At 33.4% G+C, this 23,624-nt stretch overlaps 1 pseudogene; it reads left to right on the top strand.

Annotated features, from left to right (window-relative positions):
* The first annotated feature begins 243 nt into the window (after window positions 1–243).
* Window positions 244–359, top strand: LOC112483459 (annotated as a pseudogene).
* Window positions 360–23,624: the final 23,265 nt, after the last annotated feature.

Raw genomic sequence — 23,624 nt, 5'->3', positions numbered from 1 at the left:
CAGCAAGTTACTAACCCCTTTCTGTCTCAGTTCTACATTATGAAAATTGAGATGCACTTAGCTCACAATATGATTATAGAAGTCAAATGAGATAATGAATTTGGAAGCACTTTGAAGATGTCAAGGTAAAAATATTGTTATTAATAAAATCGCCCAGACGTGGTTCCATAGTATAGTGGTTAGCACATCTAGTTTACACACAGAAGGTCCTGGGTTCACATCCCAGTAGAGCCACAATCCTTGGTCTATGGCCATGTCACCCTGAACAAGCTCAATGTCGGATCTCGGAAGCTAAGCAGAGTCGGGCCTGGTTAGTACTTGGATGGGAGACCACCTCGGAAGACCAGGTGCTGTAGGCATAAATGATAATAAGTAACAAAAAATAATAAAAAATAAAATCACCCAAAGGAGGTACCTTTATTTACTTTAGAAGAATAATTTCAAATATGGACCCAATCACAAAAATTAAGGGTCTGCCTTTATATAGACGGAAAAAAAAAAAGCTTTTTATTTTGTTTGAATCAGAATTAACCCCAGGCAACCTTTATTTCAAGCAGCTCTGCAGGGATAAAATTTGATTTAAAATATTTCTTATGAAGAAAGATTGGGACAAATTAATTAGCACAAAGTTGGTGAGTTTGTTGACAGAGTGTGGGTTAGTCGCAACAGAGCTGGTGAATTGATTTACAGCCTAAGTGAGAAAATTCAATTTCTTATTAAAAATGTGTTCTGTAGTCCAATGAACAAACACAATTTTCTATGACAAACATCTTTTCTAAACTTTGTGATTATCGTGGAGCCATATCACACAGGGCCATGCCTCAGGGTTAACTGTTATTTGACTGCTTACCTGATTGAGGAAAACAGAAACAAAAAGAGAAAAGAAAACAATAAAACAAGCCACACTCATTTCTCCTTCTTGAATGAGAGTAAACATAGAGAAGAGCTGTAAGAAAAAATGGAGTATGAATAGTTTTAAACTTAAAGCAGTTCTTCTCTGGTTGATCTCCAACAGTTCTTTGTTTTAAATCACCAAATAGAGTTTACAACTATCTTTCATCTTGGTGAAAAGAATTATGACCCACACACCACTTGAATTTTCAAAGTAATTATGGTCAATGTAATGATTTCCTTTTTAGTTTTCCCATCAAATATCATGTCATCTTCTTTTCATTTAACCTAAAACATATTCAAGATATTGAGGATTCTAATTCTAATGCCATACTTATATTTCTTTTATACCTTTTACAGTGAAAACTTTGATAGAACTGTAAACACTTTTTGATGCTTAGTATCGAAAACATCATTCAATACATTTGTTGAATGAAATGTGGAATTAAATGGTAAAAAAGAAAACTTGGTGGACTTATTATTCTTACCTTTTTTTTTTTTACATCAGTTTGCTATACGTTTTTGGAGAGTAACTTTCCATCTTACTCAATTTAATAATTAATATTAAACCCTTCCAGGGCAGACAGGACTTTCAAAGCATTATAGATGACAATAAAGATTTTTGACACAGCTCTATATTTTAGTAGCTTTCAGACTAATCAGTGGAAAGATATAAAAGAAGAGCTAGACTTAGTACAGACTATAAAGTCTATAGAAATCCACAGTGGGAAGTACATTTAAAATTCATGACAAGGGTATGTGTCAAACTCATTGACACCTTATCAGCATTTCGAAATGACTGTATTAATTGAAGAGATATTTAAGATCAACAATAAATCTTTTTTTAGTAGATTGATACTTAAAGAAAATTTAAAATAAGCCCTAGATAGAATTTTTCAGATGGAAATATTCTTTGAGATCATATAGTCCAATGCTTTAATTTGAAGATAAAAATGAAGGCACAGAGAAGATTCATAACTACCCCGAAGTCACATAGCACATCAGAGGCATTGAATCAAAGCTCTTTAGTCTTCTCTTTGTGTCCAGAAAGATGTTAGCGATATTTCTCTAGAAATAAATGAGAGGAAGTGATGGTGGGACGCTCTCTCCTCCCTAAGGCAATAGGAAAATCCCTCAGCTTTTGTGGAGTTCAACTTTGATGATACTATATTAAAGTTTTCCCATCAAATATCATTGTTTCTAAACTGCATGTTATAGTTTCTTTTCCTTTAACCCAAGGCATATTCAAAATATTGAGGTATTTCAGGGATTATGGGGATATATATCATGGGATACTACGTATAATATAAATAACAAATGTGTTGATGTTGGGTAGGTGGCAGGATGTACAGACCCCTCCTGTGATGTATTTCTTCCTGCTTTTAGGCCACATCGCTGGTGTCCTTGAGAATGCTGTAGCCCAGCTGAACAAACAGTACAGAGCATCAACAGTGTGCAATGAATGTGCATATATATATAATTCACATTTCCATACATTTATGGTCTTAATTTTTAAAAAGTTAAGGTTAGAATTTCTACAGGGGGTAATGTTGAAACAGTATTTATTGGAACTAAATATACTATGTAGGAATTTACAAAAGTTATGTAGAATTCTGAGGATGCATGTGCTTAGTTTTAAGTGCTTTTTTACTGTCAATTTTACTGAAGTATAATTTACATAAATTAAAACACATCCATTTTAAGAGTAATGCTCAATGAGTTTCAACAAATGCATCTACCTGGGTAACCACTGCCACAATCAAGTTATAGAACATTTCCTGTCCCCACAAATGTTTCCCGTATTCTTTTAAATTAATCCCTTTATTCCCAGGCAACCAGTGACTATTTTTATGTTAGTACAAGTAGTTTTGCCTATTCTAGAATTAATATATTTGGACTCATACAATATGACTCTTTTGTGTTTGGCTTCTTTTGCTCCGCATAAGGTTTTGAGATTTATCCAAGTTGTGGCATGCATCAACAATTTGTTCCTTTTTATTTTATCTTATTGTTTCTTTTATTGCTGAATAGCAGATGTACGATTCATCAGTTGTTGGACACTCGGGTTGTGTCCAGTTATTAGCTGTTAGGAATATAGCTGATTTGAACATTCTTGTACTGGTCTTCTTTGTAAAGATGTTTTTATTTTCTTGGATAAATGACTAAGGAAGGAAATTGCTGGGATATATGGTATTTTTAACTTTGTAAGAAGCTATCCAACTGTTTTCCAAAATAGTTATACCACTTCGCTCTACCACCTACCAAGTATGAGTTTTCTAATTGTTCCACATCTTCACTAAAACTTGATATTTTGTCTTTATAATTTTAATTATTCTAGTGGGTGTGAAGTTGAATCTCATCATGGCTTAAATATGTATATCCCTGATAATTAATTATATGGAGAATCTTTTCATGTGGTGATTGGCCATTTGGATATTCCTTTTGGTACTGTCTAAGTTTTGCTCATGTTTCATTTATTGTCTTAAGAAATTTTTCTCTATCATCTAATTTGTGAAATTTATTATCATAAAATTGTTCATAATATTCTCTTATTAACTCTTTAAAGTCTATATCATCTGCGATGATGTCCTATCTTTTATTCTTGATTTCATAACTGTGCTTTCTTTTTCTTTTTTTTCCTTGATTGGTGACTAAAGGTTTGAAATTTTATTGACCTTTTAAAAGAACACCTTTTGGTTTCATTGATTTTTCTCTGTTGTTTTTATCTTCCATATTATTTTTCCTTTTTCTTTCTTTTACTTACTTTGAGTTTAATTTGTTCCTTTTTTTGATTGCTTAGATAGTTGATTTTAGACCTTTATTTTATAATATAAATATCTAAATATACATATCATGTCAGGCATGATATGTTTTGCTGCATTTCACAAATTTTGGTATATTGTGATTTTATTATCCTTAGGTTAAAAAATATTTTCTAGCTTTTCTTGTAATTTTGTCCTGCCTCATGGGTTATTTAGAACTGTGTTGCTTTTTTTCAAATATTTAGAAATTTTTAAATAGTTTTTTAATTTTTAATTTAATTCCAGTCAGAGAATTAACTGCATGAAAGCAATTCTTTTAAATTTATTGATATTTAAGTGTCAGCGTATGGCTCATCTTGGTGAATTTACCAGTGTAATTGAAAAAAATGTATATTGTGATAATTGCTCAAGTTATTTGATAACATTATGAGTGTTTATTATTATTACTGATTTTCAGCTTACTTCTATTAAAAGAGGAATGTTGAAGTCTCTATTTTTCCTTTCAATTCTATTGGTTTCGCTTCATGTATTTTGAAGCTGTATAATTGCATACATATTTAGTATCATTATCTTTTTGATGAGCTGAATCTTTTTCATTGTAAAATTTTATTTTTTGTCATTGTAATATTTCTTTTCATAAAGTCTACTTTTCGATATTAATAATACCATTCCTTTTTTATTATTAGTATTTACATTGTACATCTATTTTTACCTTTTTATCTTATCTCTAATATTTAAAATGAGTTTACTGTAAACAGCATATCATAGGTTCTTGCATTTTTATCTAATTCAATTATCTATTTTTTAACGAGGCTGTTTAACTCATTTACATTTAATATAATTATCAACAGATTTGGCTTTAAGTCTACTATTTGCTATTTGTTTTCTACTTTCCCATCTATTGTTGGTTGCTTTTCTCCTCTTTTCTTTTGGATTGAGTTATTTTTATTTTTATTTTATTTTTTTTTAGTGTTACATTTTATCATAACTATTGGCTTATTAGTTGCACCTTTTTTTTTAGTGATTGATCAGAGTTTTACAATATGTCTCTTTAATTCTTTGTAGTTTATTTTCAAGTAATATTATACCACTTCACGAATTATGTGAAAGCCTTTGAACAGTACACAAGCAGTCCTTACTTTTCATGGTCCTGATATGCATGAATTTTAGTTATCATGGTTTACTGAGATAACCCCATTTTCCCACCAACACAGTTCAAATTTCAGTTACCACAACCTATTAACTAGGAGTAATTATACAAAGTACAAACTTTGATACTAGTCTTTAGTATGCAAATCAGTACATAATTAACAGATGTGCATCATGACTAGTGAACAGTAACATTGTTTCCTTCAAAGTCTGTTGATGATTAATTAGTCTTTGTGCATTAGTTATTTCTTTCATACACAAAAAAACAAAATGTGTAGTTCTGTCAACTTCTCATCTCCCAGTTATAAGCCTGTACAATTTAACTATTAAAGTACTACTATTGTTGGATAACGGTTCAGGTCACCTTTATTCATTTGGAGACTTGCAGGAAAATACGATAATTTACTTTTTACTAACATACACATAATCTTTAATCTACCTAATAGACCAAGGAATTATCTCAACTTTTAAGCCTACTATTTTAGATGAACTTTTCCATAGGCTATTGTTATCTCAACTTTTAAGCCTACTATTTTAGATGAACATTTCCATAGGCTATTGATGCTAGAACTGAAGATCACACAATTTCTTTAGCTGAATTTAGAAGAAAGATTACTTAAAGACTGTAATTGAAAACATTCAGGCATCATTGTAGGAAGAAACAATGAGTAATATGCATACAATATATCGTATTGAACTGTAAAAATAACATGCAGAATTCAAATAGGACGTAAATGGAGTTATTGAAGCAATAACTGACCATGGAAATGTTGACATCACTACCCTTTGAGAGAAACTTAATGAAAGTGAGTGTATTGATGTACATGAGAAATGAGGTTGTTGAAAAAAGGATGAAGGTGTGCCTTAAAAAGTGATGTCAGCAAAAAACTTCACATTAAAGGAAAACTTGAAGGTATTTCACAATATGAAAAACACAAAAATTAAAATGTTGGAAGCTGATGCAGACTCATACAAGAGATTAACAATTTTCTAATAGAAAAGATGCAATTGTAAGTTATACTTTGAGAAGATGGTAAGCACTGTTCAAACTACTCTTGATGTTTTCTTTGCAAACAAATCACTTTAATTCTCAATGTTTCTATTGTTTTAAATTATAGCAGACTAAATAAATATTAGTTTTAGGGTTTTTAAAATTTTTCTGTACATTTGTATAACTGACATTAAGAGAGTTTCAGATGTTTTGATAATGTTTTAAAGGTTACACAACAATTGTAATTTTTCCCATTGATTAGAAAACTCACTTTGCATGGTTCCAGCTTGCATGGTTATTTTACAGTCTTACATGATCATACAAAGTGAGGACTTCCTGCACTTCCAATCCTCCTCCCATTTTTTGTGCTTGTCTTTGTCTCTTTGGGCTGCTATAACAAAATACCACAGACTGGGTAGTTTATAAACAGCAGAAATTTATTGCTGACAGTTCTGGATTCCGAGATCAGAGTATCAGCTTAGCTGGGTGAGGGTTACAGATCCCTGTTGTATCCTCACATGGTTGAAGAGACTAGGGAGCATCAGTGGAATCTCTTATAAGATTACTAAACCCATTAATGAGGGCTCCATTCTCATGACCTGATTACCTCCCAAAGGCCTTATTTCCTAATACTATCATTTTTTCAGTTAGAATTTCAACATATGAATTTTTGGGGGACACATATTTAGATCACAACAGTGCTATTGTCCAACATTCTACATCAATATTTTATTTTCATAATATATTATTATTATTTTAGCCAATTATCTTTTGAAGAAATTAAAAAATATAAGAAAAATAGTTTCATAATTATCCACATATTTATCATTTCTGAGGTTCTTTATTCCCTAGCATAGATTCAAGTTTCCATCTGATATCATTTTCTTTCACTCTGAAGACATTCTTTAATATTTCTTATGATGCAGGTCTGCTAGTGATTACTCTTTCAGTTTTTTTGTTGTAAAAAAAACCACTCTATTGAAACTTCATCTTTGAATGTAAATTTTATTGTTTATAGAATTCTAATTTGACAATTTTTCATTAGCACATTTTTTTTCTTTAAATGTTTGTTGTCTTATTGTCTTTGTCTTGTATATGTATACCTGAAGACATCTCATCAGAAACAGTGCAAGACAAAGACAATATATACATAAATTTAATCTGTGTTCCTCTGTGTGCAATAGATGTTTTTTCTCTGGTTGCTTTAAAGATTTTCTCATTATCACTTATTTTAATTAATGTGACCATAATGTGCTTTATTAGATGTGTGTGTTTATATTTTTTCAAATAAACTTTTTACTGAAGTATAATATGCATACATACAATAGTCAAAATATATAGATTGGTTAATTATCACAAAGTGAACATGCCCATATAACAATAATCCAAATCAAGATATAAAACATTACCTGCACTGTCGAGGTTCGTTTAAGCCCCTGTCTAGTCACTATTCCTACTGTTTACCTCAAAGAAACACTTCTCCTGATTTTGCATACCATAGATTAGTTTTGCCAGATTTTAAATTTTATATAACTGAAATTATACATTTTACTTGTGGCTTTTGCTCTGTGTTATATTTGTGAGATTTAATATATGTTGCTGAATGTAGAAATCTTTTTTTGCATTTATTATTGTTGTTCAAATAATCTCCACAAGTACTTATCACTATATTGCTGATGGATTTTTTTAGTTGCTTCCATTTTTTACTTACATCAAATAATGTGGCTATTAACATTCAGGTACATGACTTTGAGTATACACATGTATGTATTAATTTCTGTTGAGTATGTTCTTAGGATTGAAGTTGCTGGGTCATAAGGTATGAAAAGGTTCAGTTTTAGTATCAACAAAAAACATTCCAAAATAGTTGTTCCAATTAGACTTTCACCAGCAGTATATAAATGTTCCAGTTACTCCACATCCTTGCAAACACTTGGTATTTTCAGTTTTTAAGTTTTTGTTATTCCGGTGTATGTATACATATAGTTATACTAACTTTTTTTGTGTGTGTGTGTATTTCCCTAAAGGTTAATGAGAATAAATCTTAATCTAGTCTTATCGTGTGTGTGTGTGTGTGTGTGTGTGTGTATTTCCCTGAAGGTTAATGAGAATAAATCTTAATCTAGTCTTATAAGTGCACACATTTTCTTAATTTTGAACTCTGAGTCTCCTTAGACTATATCTGGTCCCATTTTAGTAACCTTGTATCACTTGTAATATTTTAAAAAGTTTAAACCAAATATTAATGTCTCATTTACCATTCATAGTACTAAACTCTTTCTTTCACCTTCTTTTTTACTTCTTGAAGCTTATTCCTAAGCTCCTGTATGACTTCATATTTTTTTGTGTCCAGGGAGAACAGATAGTAATGAAAGAGAGCAGTTTTCTAATACTAAGAGAGAGCATCCTGACAGACAAGGGTAATTGGGAAGTTATTTCATTTTCATGATACTGATGGCTCTGGACTGTTGTCCACACCTGCTCTAGTCTCTGGAAATGCAGGTAGACAGCTGAGACTTCATCTTTAGGGAGAAACCTGTGGTCTTGGGTGGCCAGGTAGGCACCACTTTCAGAACCTTAAAAGGGTATAGCTCCAAGCTCCATTCCTCTTACCAATAGGAGACAGTTCCATCTGTATATCCTCTATAAAAGTCCATTGACCCTTCTTGCAGCCCTTTGATGAGGGAGAGTAGATGGCCACTTGTGACCTACATGTCTCTGTGGCTATTCTAGGCCCACAAATGACCTGAGAATCTCTGACACATCAACTCTTTGGGATCCAGGTGTGATCCAAATTTCATAGACTTTTTAAGTGTACTGGTGGCCTTACACTCCCCACCTCTCATACAATCACACAGATTGAAAGAAAGATAAGAGGGCTATTCTCTGGCTTTCTGAATGCTCTCTTTCAAATTCTCTGTCCTTTATTTTATCTTTTCATGGTGGGTAAAAGTCTAAACCAATTCTATGTGGTATAGTGTGGGAAAGTCTGGCACTAGAAATATAGCTCCCTTTGAACTTGGCAGTTAAAATATTATCTCTTTGATCTGAGCTATAAATTGTCTCTCTGATATTTCTATACTCTAACTCAGCCCTTGAGTAGGAGTTAGGGAGGGATCAGCAGTTACTCTGTACTTCTGTGTGAACTTTGGCTCACTTTTGGTCCTTCAAAGTTTCTTTCTGTCTCATAATTTTTTCCCTTAGACTTCTATTGCTGAATACCTGATTTCTATATATTCCCAATTTAAGTTGCCAAGGAGAGGAATCCCACTAGATCATTTTGTGTGTGTGTGCAGAACTTTTTAATGCCATACCATCTCCCAAGCTGCTGGGTACTCTGTAGATTGACCTAGCTATGTTCTATTCTGTTGTGGCTGAAGTGGGGAGGGGGTCAATTGGAAGCCCATAAAAAATTAGAGCATGTGAATCAGTGGGGTTTTTGATGCCTCAGAATCCTGGTATTGCTCTGACCTGCCATCTGTAGCATGTGCCTATTACGCAGTATTTCCAGTTACTGTGATGGGTTTTTGCTGCCTTTGCATCTTGTGACCAATAGCATGAGAATGCAAAATCCTAGGGTTTGGAGTGCAGTGTGTGGTACTGTAAGTAGGTGTTTCTCTGTGTGAAACTAAGAAAAATATAGCCAAGGAAACTGTTTGTTAGTGCTGTTATTTTGTTTCAGTATGGGTCTGGTTGGATGATCAAAATAGATGAGAAAGCAGCATGGCATGGAGGGGCAATAATCCTGTTCTGTGGCCTCTGGGAGATCCAAGCCTGACATTGAGAGAGCTATCATCTCACTACACCTCTTTCTTTCCATCATGGTGAGGTCAGGTAGAGTTTACTAGAGATATTCATGTGTATATTACCTGTAATTCTTGAATAGGCTTCTATCTTGGTTGCAGGCAAATTATAACTTTAAAATTTAGCAGCGGGTTAAGATGTTTTTAAATTAACTTGATAATGTTAAACTTGATGTATTTTCCCAGCACCGTCAGCGATTACTTGTCTTTTATCTTTTGATTATTTATGGACATCCTAGAAATTTAGCCCCATGATATGTGTTTTTTTTCCCTTGGAATTTCTTGATAAGAATTTTAAAGTTGACATGATTATGACCACAAGTATAAACAAATGTATAAAGAAGTTGCAATGAATTGTAAGATGGCTATAATGCATGATGCGTAACCAATAAGGATGTAATTAATACTTGCATAAAGAAGTGGAATAATATCAGCCCAGAAACTATAAATTTTAGGATAGTGTTTGGATATTTGAGAGCAGTGAATTTTCACAAATGGAATGGTTAATCATTTTGGTGCATCTTGGGGAAAAAAATTAAGCAATTATTCAGCATGATCCACTTCTTAGCATCATCCTCGCAAGGTCTTCTGAGATAGCACAGCCGTCACAGTTGCTAATAGGCCTTATATCTATTAAGTTATTAGCATTTTATCTTGATACACTAATGGAATAAGCTTCAAAACTATTTAACAGAGTATATAATAAACTTCAGCTGCCAAATGCTAGAGTTAACTATGTAGAGAGTGGGTTGTACGTAAACCAACAAGGTCCTTGCAATCTGTGAGGCCAACCAAGGGTTGCCTCACCTCTACAAATCCTCCTAAGAATGGGAAGTAGGAACTGATCTGAGAACAATGCGAGTGTTGAGATGTAAATGATTTTACCAGGCTGTGTAGGGTGGGGGTTACCCTAGGGAAATGTAAATGATTATAGTAGGATGTAGAGGTTGGGTGGGGACTATCTCATTTTAGCCAGCAAATGTATGCTCTTGTAAAAAAGCAACTTGCAAAAATAAAATCTTTCTACTCCATTAGCCAGCAAATGTATGCTCTTGTAAAAAAGCAACTTGCAAAAATAAAATCTTTCTCTACTCCATCATCAGTGGATATTGGGCCTCCTGATCCCAGCTTTCTGTCTTCTTTATTTTTTCAATCTCCCACCATTCTCTCTCAGGATTATTTTCCAGGGCTGCACTGGACGTGGCAGGATTTACCACTTGCTGGACGTGGCATAACTATTAGGACCAACATGAGCATTTAGACATTGCAGTGCAGCACACAAGCATTATTAAAATTAGAAATCCAATCAGACTCCATATAGAGTCAAAGAATGCCAGTGTTTGGGGACCTTGGAGATGGTCTATTTCATTCAATTTTGTAAAAATGAAAAATGAGACACAGGGAAAGGGAATGAGTTAGCTAAGTTTATTCAGCAGGTTTAAGGCAGAAACACAATAGGATCTCAGTCCTCCTGCTTCTCAGTCCTAGGATTTTCCCACAATGCTGCGCTTGCTATTTAGTTGCCAGTTGCTTTATTTTGCTTTCTACCCTATGTATTTTGCCATTGCAATCTTATTAAGATTTTATTCCTTACTCCAAATGTTTACATTTCTTACCATTATTCTCTCTCTAAATAAAAATACTGGTTGTTTTTGGAAAGAAAAACTACTCTGCTCCTCCTGTGTGTTTCTCATTTGTTCTCACATTAGTATCACACAACAATTCTGATACCAGATGTGCAGGCTTCCCCCCCATCCCCGCCCCCCCACCAAGCAATTCTGTGACACCAGCTGAGTGTCCACCAGTTTAACTCATTCTGCACTATCTACCTGGAGATAGCATTAGATCCCACAGGTTAAGGGCTAAGTCTCCCAAGACTTCCCGTCCCTCTCCCTTTAGATGTCAATCACAAGTCTAAATTGTTACCTGGGCTTCTGACCGATCAGCTACAAATCAAAGGTTCCCTTGATAGTCTCCTCAGCCTTCATTATTTGCTAGAATAGCTCTTAGCACTCAGGGAAACACTTACTTATATTTATCAGTTTATTATATAATAAAGGATAGAATAAATATAGATGAACAGCTAGATGAAGAGATATATAGGGTTAGGCCTGGGAGGGTCCTGAGCACAGGAGCTTCTGTTCCCGTGGAGTTTGGGGTGCATTACCTCCCTGGTACGTGGATGTGTTCACCAACCTGGAAGCTCTCCAAACCCATATGACTGGAATTTTTATGGAAGCTTCCTCATATAGGCATGATCAACTATTAACTCCATTTTCAGCCCCTCTCCCCTCTCTGGAGAATGAGGGGTGAGTCTGAAAATTCCAAGTCTCTTCTCTAATCATGGCTTGGTTTTTCTGGTGACCAGCCCCTATCCAGGAGCCCAGCCAGAGTCACCTCATTAGATCAAAAGACATTGTTTTCACCCAGGAAATTCCAAGTGCTTTAGGAGCTCTGTGTCAGGGATAGGGTCAAAGACCAAATATTAGAACAAAAGATGCTCCCAGTGCTCCTATCACTGAGGAAATTGCAGGGGTTTTAGTAATTATGTGCTAGGAACTGGGGGCAAAGGTTTTATTTTTTTATTTCACTATTATTATAAACAAGTATTCTATCACTTTGCATTTAGTATAATGTTAGAAATAAATAAAAGTTATGGGCTTTTGGAGCATAAGAGTAGCTCAAGTCCTTTGGGGCACATCAGAAGGAGGCTAAATGACAGCTACACTCTAAGTGGACAGAAAATGACTCTGATGGACTATCACATATTTGACATTATTGAATAGACCCATTAATCCTCACTTTTTTTGAAAGTGATGGATTTTAGGTCTTACCATACTTGTATTTAAAATTTTTTACTTTGAAATAATTATAGGTTCAGAAAAACTTGCAATAAAAAAAAATATACAAGAATATCTTATGCACTCTTTACTCAGTTTTCTCCCAGTGGCGACATCTTCTATGACTACAGTGGGATATCAAAATCTGGAAAATAACATAGGTACAATTCGCAGAGCTTATTCAGATCTCAATAGTTTTACATGCTCTCATTTCTGCATGTGTGTGTGTGTAGTATAGTTTTATACAATTTTATCACATGTGTAGAGTTGTGTCATTAACATCAAATCAAGATAAAAAACTGTACCATTATCATGACTCTCTCATGCTCTTGGGAGCCACATCTACTTCCTTCCTCTGTAGCTCTTACCCTTGGCATAACTATTCTGTTCGTGCCATCTCTATAATTTTATTTCAAGAATTTAATATAAATATAAATAGAATCATACACTGTCTTATGTTCTTTAAATGAAAGGAACAAGTCACAGATATTTTTAGCTCTGCAAAATAATTTTTAATCATTCGTTTCGTCCTGTCTTAAAAAAGTTCTTTGTTTTCTTTTCCATATTTTCTGATGTTAGGATAGAAAAATAAGATCCCCCCAAAATTATTCCATTTTTTCTACTTGAAGCATTTATTGCTTCTTTTTTTCTTTCTCTGTTTTCTTTTTTTTATCATGCAAAAGTAACTTCTTATTCTTTACTTCTAAGAAAGCTTTGAAATGAGTCATTAATATAGTCTTTAATGAAAACCCAGATTAAGTTTTTCAAAAAAAATTATATGCATTTTTTGGGCCTTTATAATTGTTTATCAAAATGGAAATAGTTATCTAAAACACAAAATACAAAATGAACTTGCTCCACAAATGCATCATCTGAGAAAGTACCCCCTCTTCCAAATGTCCGAGAATATTCTTTATATTCACTCCCTTTTTATTTAAATTCTGGATCTTTTACAAATTTCTGTAACCAAGGTAATAAAGTGTGAAACCAAGTAATTGTTTACCAATTGAAATTGATATTAATGATGGCTCCTGGGAAGTTACCTATACAGCTATTGTGCTGTATCTAGGGTCTTGCTAGCTTTGTTGAGTTTTACAAAGGATTCCCTAAGTACTAAATACAAACTTATTGAGGCACATAGGAAGCACTTTGTATTAATATAGTTAAGAGACTCTACCTAACCCTGATGAAAAATTACTTAGAAGCAACAGAGGAGAGATTCCTTATTTTAAAGTAAATGAACTATTGGGAGTAATTACGAATAGTCCAACTGTAATTGGATTTAATGAGACTGAATAGAAACAAATTAGACATAATTGTAAGTTAAGCAAAAGTCAATTAAATCTTTATAATTTTAACTTTTCAAAAGTTATTGAATTAAATGACCGGGATTTATTAGCAAAGGAAATAAAGTCATGAAGGATATTTCCAGGAAACTGATATTTTTTTGAGGAGAAAGGTATTGTTTCATTTAAAGATTAGAGTTCAGTGAAAATCAGCTTAATCAATTTTGCAGCCTTAGTAGTTTAATAATTTCAAATAAAGTAATTATGCAAATTTATGGTTTTATCTACAAAGTGCTGCTGAAGTCGTTTAAAGGAATGAAGAAGAAGAGAATTTATTTGATAGAATAAAATAACACATTCATAAATCTCAGTGAATTCTGGTAGTTTGGAATAAAGATATGGTTGCTCTTATTCAATATTGACTTCAGGGCAGGGTTAGCTGTATGAGAATTACAGCTGATGGATTATAGAAATCATGTGATTGAAAATACATTCACCACTTCGTTCTTTATAGACTTCGAGAATCAGTTCTTATTCCTATGGCACTGCTGTCAACCCCAGCCACCATCACACAAAAGGCTGTAAGTCAATATTTACTCAGTAATGTAAGTGAAGTTCTGTGCAACTGGTCACCTAGGAACCCAATGCTAATAAACTGTGGTTACCAAAACAGTCTCCTCACAATATAAGCAAAGTCAATCAGAGTGTTCTGATTTTTGCTTCTTGGGTGTACAACGGAATGCATATCACGTCTCACTTTATGATGCTTAATGAGCTTCAAAAGGGCCTCTGAGCATGTAGTGACTTCAAAATGTGATAGAATAAGGTTGCAGTTTTGATTCAGTGATGAACTATAATCATGTAATGATGACAAAAATATTAATTCTGCAATGACAACAGCAAAGGAAAAAGCAGTAGCAAATCACATATGGAAATAAATCTATATGAGATGCATAGATGCCAAACAGCTTTATAAACACTATCTTTTAAATACATTATGTCCAAAATAAAACCAGTTCTGTACACATTGCAGGTATAGTAAATTCTTTGCTGAAGCACATTTTCTCTAGTTAGTTTTTTTTTTCTGATGAGTGCATTTTTAATAAGGTTAAGTCATGGAATTATGACATTATCAATGCAGTGACCCGAAGTGACCAAAATGCTCAGTACGGCAAAAGAAATGATGTTTCTTGTGGGTGGTTTGATTCATTACTTCTCCCTATTTTTGTGGTTCAGTGCATTCTCTTTACTTTTTCAAGAACTACTTCTCTTTCCTCAGTCCAAATATAAATCTCTGACCCTCACTTTAAAAGTAGGCACATGGCCCACCCCGGGCCAATGACAAAACATTATGCCCCTGCTCTGAGAAGTAAGCAGGTTATTTAGTTGGACCAAATACAGGAGGAAGCAAGGTAAAAGAAACTTTTCCTCTCACCTTCCAAGGATGCTAACAGAGAGCCATTGGATTTATGTTTCCTGCTGTGGGAAAGAAGTGAGTTTCAGGTTGGAAAGTGAGAATGAAAGACCTAGAGATTCAGAATCTTGGCCCTTTTTCCGGCCCTGGCCCTAGCTTGAGGTCCGGCTTTGCCCATGATCTTCCTGAAGTTTAATTAAGGGAGCTGCCCATTCCTCTTTTGAGATAGCTGATTTGAATTGGATATTTGTCTCCCCCAATCATAGTCCTGGTTCCTTATCATATTCATCAAAAAAGTATTTTCTAAGTACACGATTACTCATTGACATGGTTTTGGTGCTGAATAAAGTGATTTATACAGATATTGTCTCTATTTTATTGGTTTATATTCTAAGAGCTGTGAGTCTGGCACTCTTCTAGAACTGCTAAGCTCAATAAATCTTTAATACCCACTTTTAAACATATAGTTAAAAATTAAATTAATAGGTGAAAGTCATTCATCTTTCCAGGAGGTTTAGACGTATTCCAATCGAGTGAGAGGTATTGTGTGTGCAGTGCTCTTGGTGTCAAGGTTAAACTATTCCCTTCTCTAACACATAGGAAAATGGATGCATAAAAACTTTCGGTATAGTAGTTATCCTTCCAGGCCCCTGGCATTGGAGATTTGGTTATCTTTCCACTCAAATGACAATTGATCCATTGTTTGCACTAGATAATCTGGCTTTGTTCAAGCAAAAGCTGTTTGTATTTTTAATTCCAAATCTTACCTCATTATGAACAACTTCCTAACCTCTCCTCTGGGGAAATGCTAATACTGCTTATTTATATAGAAAGTAAAGTTAAAGAGTCAGTGTTGACATTTTGGCTTGCTTACATAGGCGAGAAAAAGAGTAGTACTCTATTTATATGTTGAAGTTTCTTTCACTTTTCTCCTCTTTATGTTGGATTGTGCCTTTAGAAATAAGCTAGTACTTCATCCAGGTGGCATCATGCATTGACCACTAACCACTGACAGTAATGTCTTTAATGAATGTTTTGTTTCTTTTGATAATTCGTCTCTACTTCTCTTGTTTTAAATCCCAGAGTTAACCACATTTTAAGTGGATATTTGGAATAACAATGAAGTTCCCCACTGTGGTGTTTCCTTGGCATAAATCATGACTTATCTGATGTGCTGAGGGACCTGGGTGAGGCCTGTCAAGTACCCTGCAATGATTTCAGGGGCTAATTAGGCTCTTACTCTCCTCTGAGAATTGACCAAGTGGCCTGACACTGTCACAGACACTGCCATTGGGACATCAGGGGCAGCCACAGACAATTAGTTGTTATTCTGTTCTGAAATAAGTCATTTTATGTGTTTTCAATGAGGTGGAACCTTTTTGTTTTCTTTTCCCCATAGATTTTTTTTCCCCATTAAGTTGTGCTGTTGACTTACATTGTTTAATATTATAAAAACAGTTCAGTGAAATTAATCTTCATGTCTCTTGTAAAGCTGTTGAGGATGCTATTTTTACATTGTACAGTGACTTTTTGATGAGGAACTAAGGAACATTGCTTTCTGGACTCGCTATTAAAACAATAAAAACACTTGTGCTTTATTGAAGCAATTGTTCTACTTACACTAGGTAGACAATATGAATTTTGTTGCCTTCTTTGGACTGACTACAGAGCATAAAATCAAATTTTTTATTCATCTCCAGCTGATATAGAAGACTCGTTGGCATATATTGGGTGATGAGTTTTAAACTTGGCTGTCTTTTTTTTTTTTTTTTGCCTTTGCCTTATACTTCATCTTATTTTTTCTTTACTTAAAAAAATATTTTATCTTGTGGTTTTATATTAATTTTAGTAAAACTTTTTACAAAAAAAGCAAGGCATGAATAAAATTGGATAGACATTTCTTACCAAGTGTGCCTAATCTAGCTTAAACTCATATATTTGCACACTCTACTATTAGATGTAGCTCAAAGCAGTAAGCACAAAGCCCTGTGTCCAGCCATAGTAGCCGTCTCTAAGTGTCTGCATTAAAATCTCATGTCTGTAGCCCTAAGAGATTCTCTTAGCTATTATTTCAAATTCTAATCTTAGGTTACATGATATTTAAAGAAGCTTTAATATATGATTTTTAATCTCATAGTAAATGTAAAATGAGAAAATTAGAAATAGGGAGAAAAGGTACTGCATGGAGACAGTGATAGCAATGAAAGAGAAAGAAAAACATGAAATAGGTGAAAAAGAAGCAATGTAAATAACCACAAATACTTTAACGGGCCTTATCATAGAGATTATGGTATATTTATATAATATAATGTAATATATAGAGATATAATCTAATATTCATAATGATGAGTGACTCAATTATCTAGAATTTTTGGCTGTCCAGAATTCTCATATTCCAAAGACTTTAGGTAATTGAGTTTTATATTATAGAAATTATTACCCTACATTTAAACTTTTAATTCATGTGAATTGTGAACAAAATCAACGATCCACCGATGGAAATATTTAGTCTCTGAGCCTCTCATGGCAAAACTGATGAAAGTGGTCAGAAAACACATGAATGTAGACTTAATATCTTCTAGTTTCACTAGAAAAGTATCATTTAATAGTATACAAATGATTGAATAGTAAATAGACACATCTCTTGGGCCTTCATAGCAAACAGTTTTTGCGCCTACCCTAACATGGAAAACACTCATTTAAAATTTAAGTTGTGACTATGTGTATTGTATTATCTATAATTACATTTCTACTTGGGTTAATGTTAGTTTTTTTCAAGTTGCAAGAAATGTATGCATATCATAAATTTAATTCATGAAGATTATGTATGTGTAAATATGTATTGATAGAAAGCATTAAATCCATGTCTTCCATGGATGTAATAACTGATAAACTTCTAAACTTATCCTTGGAAAACATCCAGTTAGCATCTCTGAGGAGAGGATCCAAATATATTTTTTAATATATTTTCTTTAATCTCTTGTCTCTGAGTGTTAATCAAGGGTAATAAAGTCCATTCCCCTCCAAATAAAGAATAGTGTTGCAGTTTTGTGACACCGATTGGTTCACATAGTCTAGAGGTGGGGGCTTAAAGGGATAAAAATCACAGTGTTGTGGTCTCTCTTCTCATTCTAACCGTAAGATCACTGAGCGGATATTACCTTCTTTCAGACATTTCTAGGATTCAGCACAAGGAAGGTTTCAGGGCTCAGTGCCTGTGCTCTCCCCTGGCTCTGTGGCAGCCTGGCCCTCGGCTACTGCTTGACTGGAGAAAACTTAGGTTAACCCTGGTCTTGGGGGAAAAGTTATTCCTGTTCTTTCCATGCTTTCTCTTTCTCTGGCCCTGGTGATTAAGTAACTCTGAGATTCAGATTTGCTTTCAAAAGAATGGAGTCTATTTAAGTCTCTGCACAAGGTTGAAAGTATTTTCCAGGTGGTTCAGCCTATGGAGTTTAGGGCCCAAATCTCACTGAGTGAGTAATAAATGTTGCTTTTTATTTTATTTTATTTATTTTATTTTATTTTTGCAATTGTTCCCTATAGGTATATTTTTCTAGAGTTTCACAGTAAGGAGTAGAGAAGGGCTAGGGAGAAAATCACTAATTCAACCTATATGACCTTTATTATTTTTATTTTAAAATTTGATTTATTTTTAGCAGGTATACTGTACATGATTTAATATTAAAAAATTAACAAGTAAACATTGAAAACTATTCCTCCTAATTCCACATCATTAGGATGCTATTATTAGTTTCTTGTGCAGCCTTCCAGAATTTCTATTTGCATATACAAACAAAAACAAATGTATACTTTGGGTTTTCACTTTTTACATAAAAGGGAATATATTAAACAAACTGTTATAAACCTTGTTTTTTCTCTAAACAATATTCCATGTCAGTCAATACACAGGGTTTATGGAATTTTTTATGACTACATAGCATTCCATTGAATGGATGGACTATACTTTACTCAACAGTCTCTACTGAAAAAGAGTAAGGTTAGTTTCTAATCCTTTGCTATTATGTTTCAATGAATACAGTTATACATTATTTAGCACACATTCAAGTACTTATATCTGTTGTATGAACCTAAAAGTAGAATTGCTTTGTCAAAGATTATATGTATTTGTAACTTTGATAGATACTATTTGCCCTCCACAGAGAGAGTAAAATTTTACATTTCACAGCCCCAAGGATGGCATATGTTATAAAACTTTGATTTTTTGCCAATTTAAGAGGTGAAGAATGGTATTTCAGGGTAATTTAATTTGCATTTTTCATTTTATAACTGTCAGAGCCATTTGAATTTTTTTGAGAACTGTTTATATCATTGGATTCTCTGACAGTTTACATCTGTCAGAGCCATTTGAATTTTTCTGAGAACTGTTTATATCATTGGATTCTTTTTTAATTGCTAATTTTTCCCTTATTGATTTCTAAGAACTTCCTATAAGAGAAATTAACCCTTTATCTGTGACAGTTACACATGTTTTCCCTCAATTCGTCCTTTTAATTTTGCTTATTACTTTCTAACATGTAGAAATTTTTATGTTTATGCAGTAAATTGTTAATATTTCATGAATTCTGGGTTTTCAGAAATAGTTAGAAAGGATTTTCTGATTTCCAGGTTTTAAGGAAATTCTTCCACATTATTTTATGCTATTTTTATGGTTTTATTTTTATTTGTATTTAAATTTTTCTCTTGGAATTTATTCTGTTATGCAATTTGAAAAATGGATCCTACTTTATTTTTTAATATATTTTCTTAGTTGTCCAAATAGTGTTTATTGACATATCCCATCTTTTCCCCATGATTTGAGATGCCATCTTAATCTCTTTTAATTGGAACACTGGTGTCTAGACTAAGAAGTGCTGGTAACTTGCTTCTCCTAGGGTAAAATCGAAGCTCTCATTTTCTTGGCCTCAATATACGAGTAGACATTCTATAATATCTAGCTGAGAAAGGGATGGGAGAAGGTTCTGGCTCAAATGTCACAGACTCTCACTCTTTTAGACTTCTAGGAGATTTTCTTGAATAAATGCTATTGATTTGCTCTATGCCCTTAGGTCAATTTCCAGAGATTTTAAATGTTTGTGTTTTATAATTTTTACTAGTTCAATGGTTGTTTTACTGGGGAGAAAAGACTATGCCAGATTCCTCACACGGTTATACTGGAAATCTGATCAAATTTTTTATTTATGTCTTTCAGCAATGTTTGAATGATTTGTTTATATATACATTATATATAAAATACATAAAATTTATATATCATATTTACATTTATTGATATAGTAGCTATGCTTGGCTTTTCATCTGTCTTATGTTAGATTTTTGTGTTTATAAATTTTCAAAAGTTTTTTGCTGTGGTCTGATTTATTCAATATGGTCTGAACAAATTTTTCTGGTAGCTATGTTTGAATAATTGCATAATATTTACCTTTTAAATGATAACTTTATATAATATTTTAAACTATCCATTAGCTTAACACAATATTTGTTGCTTTTCTATTTTGCTCATTGTTAAACTTAGGTATCTTTTCCCCCTTGCTTCTTCCTTTCATCTCTCTCACCACTGGAATTTAAGCGGTAACATTATTAATGTTTTAATATTTAGTATTTGCCATCATACTGTTGAATATGCTTATATTTCTAAAATTTGATTTATTGATTTAAATGGCATGTTTTGACTACCAGCTATTTCATATATGGTGCATGAGGTAAATCTTCTCAGGACTGCTGGCTATGTTTGTGTGCACTGCATCTACACAGGTCTAGGGGTGATCAATATCCCTCAGAACTGCAAATTGTACAAAATGCATGGCTGTATGCAGCTCTCTTAATTTACTTTATGCGCTATATTCTTTCCTCCTCCCTCTTCCAGTTTTTGTTAGCTGTGATATTTGTATATTTCCAGAGCATATGACATTTACATTCATTTTATTACCCTGATTCCCATGTTTATTTTGTCTTAGTCACAGTTCTTTTGCCATAGTTTCCCTCCTCATCTCTTAGCTAGCTGAAATTCATTCCCTAGTAGTTTTCCCAGGAAGGAAAATATCCCTTGAGTTATTGTATACTTAACACTGCTTGAAAGTCTATATTTGTAGGCCAATTTAAGTGGGTCTAAAAACTTTGGTTCTCAGATCCTCTTTTAAATTATCTTATAACTATTGTTCTACTGTATTTGGGCATTGAATGTTGCTGCGGAAAAAATATGAAGTTGGCTAATTACAGTCTTTCTCTCTCTCTCTCTCTCTCTGTCTCTCTCTCTCTCTCTCTCTCTCTCTCTCTCTCTGTTTTTTAATGAGAGATGTGATCCTTTTCCCTGACAGACTACAGGATTCTTGCTTTAATTTGTCTTTAAAATTTTCTAGGACATTCTTTGGGTTTCCCTTTTGGGGACTCTAGTTTTATTTTTGAAAAATGTTCTTGATTTCGTTCTTAAAGTGATTGTACTATTTCAATGTTTTAATTTTCTTCTTTCACTACTCTTTTTCTGGGGAGTATATTTTAAATTGATAATAGAAAAAAATAAAATGTAATAAATACTGCTATTACAATAGAGTCAGGAGGCTGTTAAGGAAGTGGCATATCTTGTGCCTTAGTTCTCAGAGCTGCTATTAAGTTGCTAAACCTGTTGCTACACTCAGCTGAAGGCTCAGTCATAAACATCCTGTAACAACTGCAACATGGACATATATGGACTCTCCCTCCTCTTTGTAGTTTTTGCACCTTTCTTTTGCATATTGGAGCTAACTAATCCCTGTTAATCTAGCCAGCAATTCTTCATTTGCATGAAAGAATTACATTTTGTGGTTTTTGCCTACATAAACCCTGCCTTTCTTTGTTCTGTCCTGAGCAAATATTGGGTTGCTACCTGAATCTGCATCTCTTGGATTGCAATCCTTTTGCTCAAATAAATGCCTATTGATCTTTATTACAGCCTGAACCTCTTCTTTGATTAACAAGATCATCTTTGCTTATCATCATTAGTGATCATTTTTGTCTCTAATCCTGTTTAAATTCTCCCTCTATTTCAATTTCATTTTATTTACTTTTTAAATTTCTATACTTGATGTTTCTTAGCGTGTTTTCTACAATCTCTGTACATCTTTCATGTTTACCTTCATTTCTGTAATAATTTTGGTTTTTATTCTTTCCTGGCTTTTGCCAGAGCACATTTTATTTCTTTTATTATTTCACCACTTCTCCCTGAGTTCTTGTATTTGTTTCATAGTCTTCTATTTTTGATATGATAGCCTCACTAAATATTTTTTATTTCATGACAAAATACTCGGGTAAAATTTTCATCTTATCTTTGGCAATGATTTTTGTTATGAACTTTTTAATCTGTGGATAAATTTTGCTTTTCTTTTCCATAGTTTTTTCTTATCATATTTTTATATAAGTCAATAATTATTTATTCCTGAATATTTTTGAATCGGCAATTTGTGGGACGTTCCTGTGGAGGACAGGGGAGGGGCCGAAGTTATTGTACAGGCTTAATAACCCAAAGGTTTTTTTGTGTTACTGTAGAAATAGACTGTTTCTTCAAATATGGCTAGTCAGTATGATTCTTTATATAGCTCTACTTTCTCTGAATCAAACTGGGCTCAGGAGGACTTTTAGTGACATTCTGTTCATCTTAGCTTCTGAAGCCATCATTGCAAAGGATTAAATTTTTGTACTTTAAAGTGAATCCTTGGTTTTCAGGAAGTGTAATTTCACCAGCATTTTCTAAAATCAGCCACTACTGTGCCTGCCTACCATTCTTTTTTTCCTTTCCTTTCATATGACTTGTTTGATTCAGCTGTTTTGAATCTCTACACAAAATTTTGGAGTCTACAACTTATCTCTGTTTTCTCCTAGTTTTGCTTAAAATGGAATTTATAGTTTAAAAATGCTCTGGCTGCTTTTAATGTTATTTCCAGAAAGAATGGTAAGAGATGCTGTTTATGCATCTATGATCATAGTATTAGCATATCACTTAATAGTACTCTGGTCACACATCTCTAATGGAACCCATACCTTTCTAAGGCTTGGAAATAATTTAATATATATCTAGTCAATGCTTACTACATTTTCTACTCTTACATATGCTTTATTTATGATATTTCAATGGGAGACCCCAGTGTTTGACAAAAGGTTAGCCATCCCTCTAAATGTGTAACATTTCCTTTTCTCTGCCTCCATCAGTTGTGGTAGACACTATTCCTACTGGGGCAATTAATTTCGTTTTGAACCTTTAGTCAGTGCTGGTTAGCAGGTTGTAATGGATCAGAGTGGACACTTAGGTGGAGTCTGGGAACAGAGTTGTTAACAGACATTATTTCCACTTTCAAATGATAGTTGGGAAAAATCAGAAGGAGAACTACCAGAATCAAAAGCTTTGTGGTATCTTTAGAGGCAACACAACCATGTTTTCTATTTCTCTATTTCTATTTCTCTATATCTCTATTTCAGATATCCCTATGTTCAATCTTCAGGA

This window comes from Pteropus alecto, unplaced genomic scaffold (assembly GCF_000325575.1).
Source record: "Pteropus alecto unplaced genomic scaffold, ASM32557v1 scaffold24, whole genome shotgun sequence".
Taxonomy (NCBI): domain Eukaryota; kingdom Metazoa; phylum Chordata; class Mammalia; order Chiroptera; family Pteropodidae; genus Pteropus; species Pteropus alecto.
This window is presented reverse-complemented; position numbering and strand designations above follow the sequence as displayed.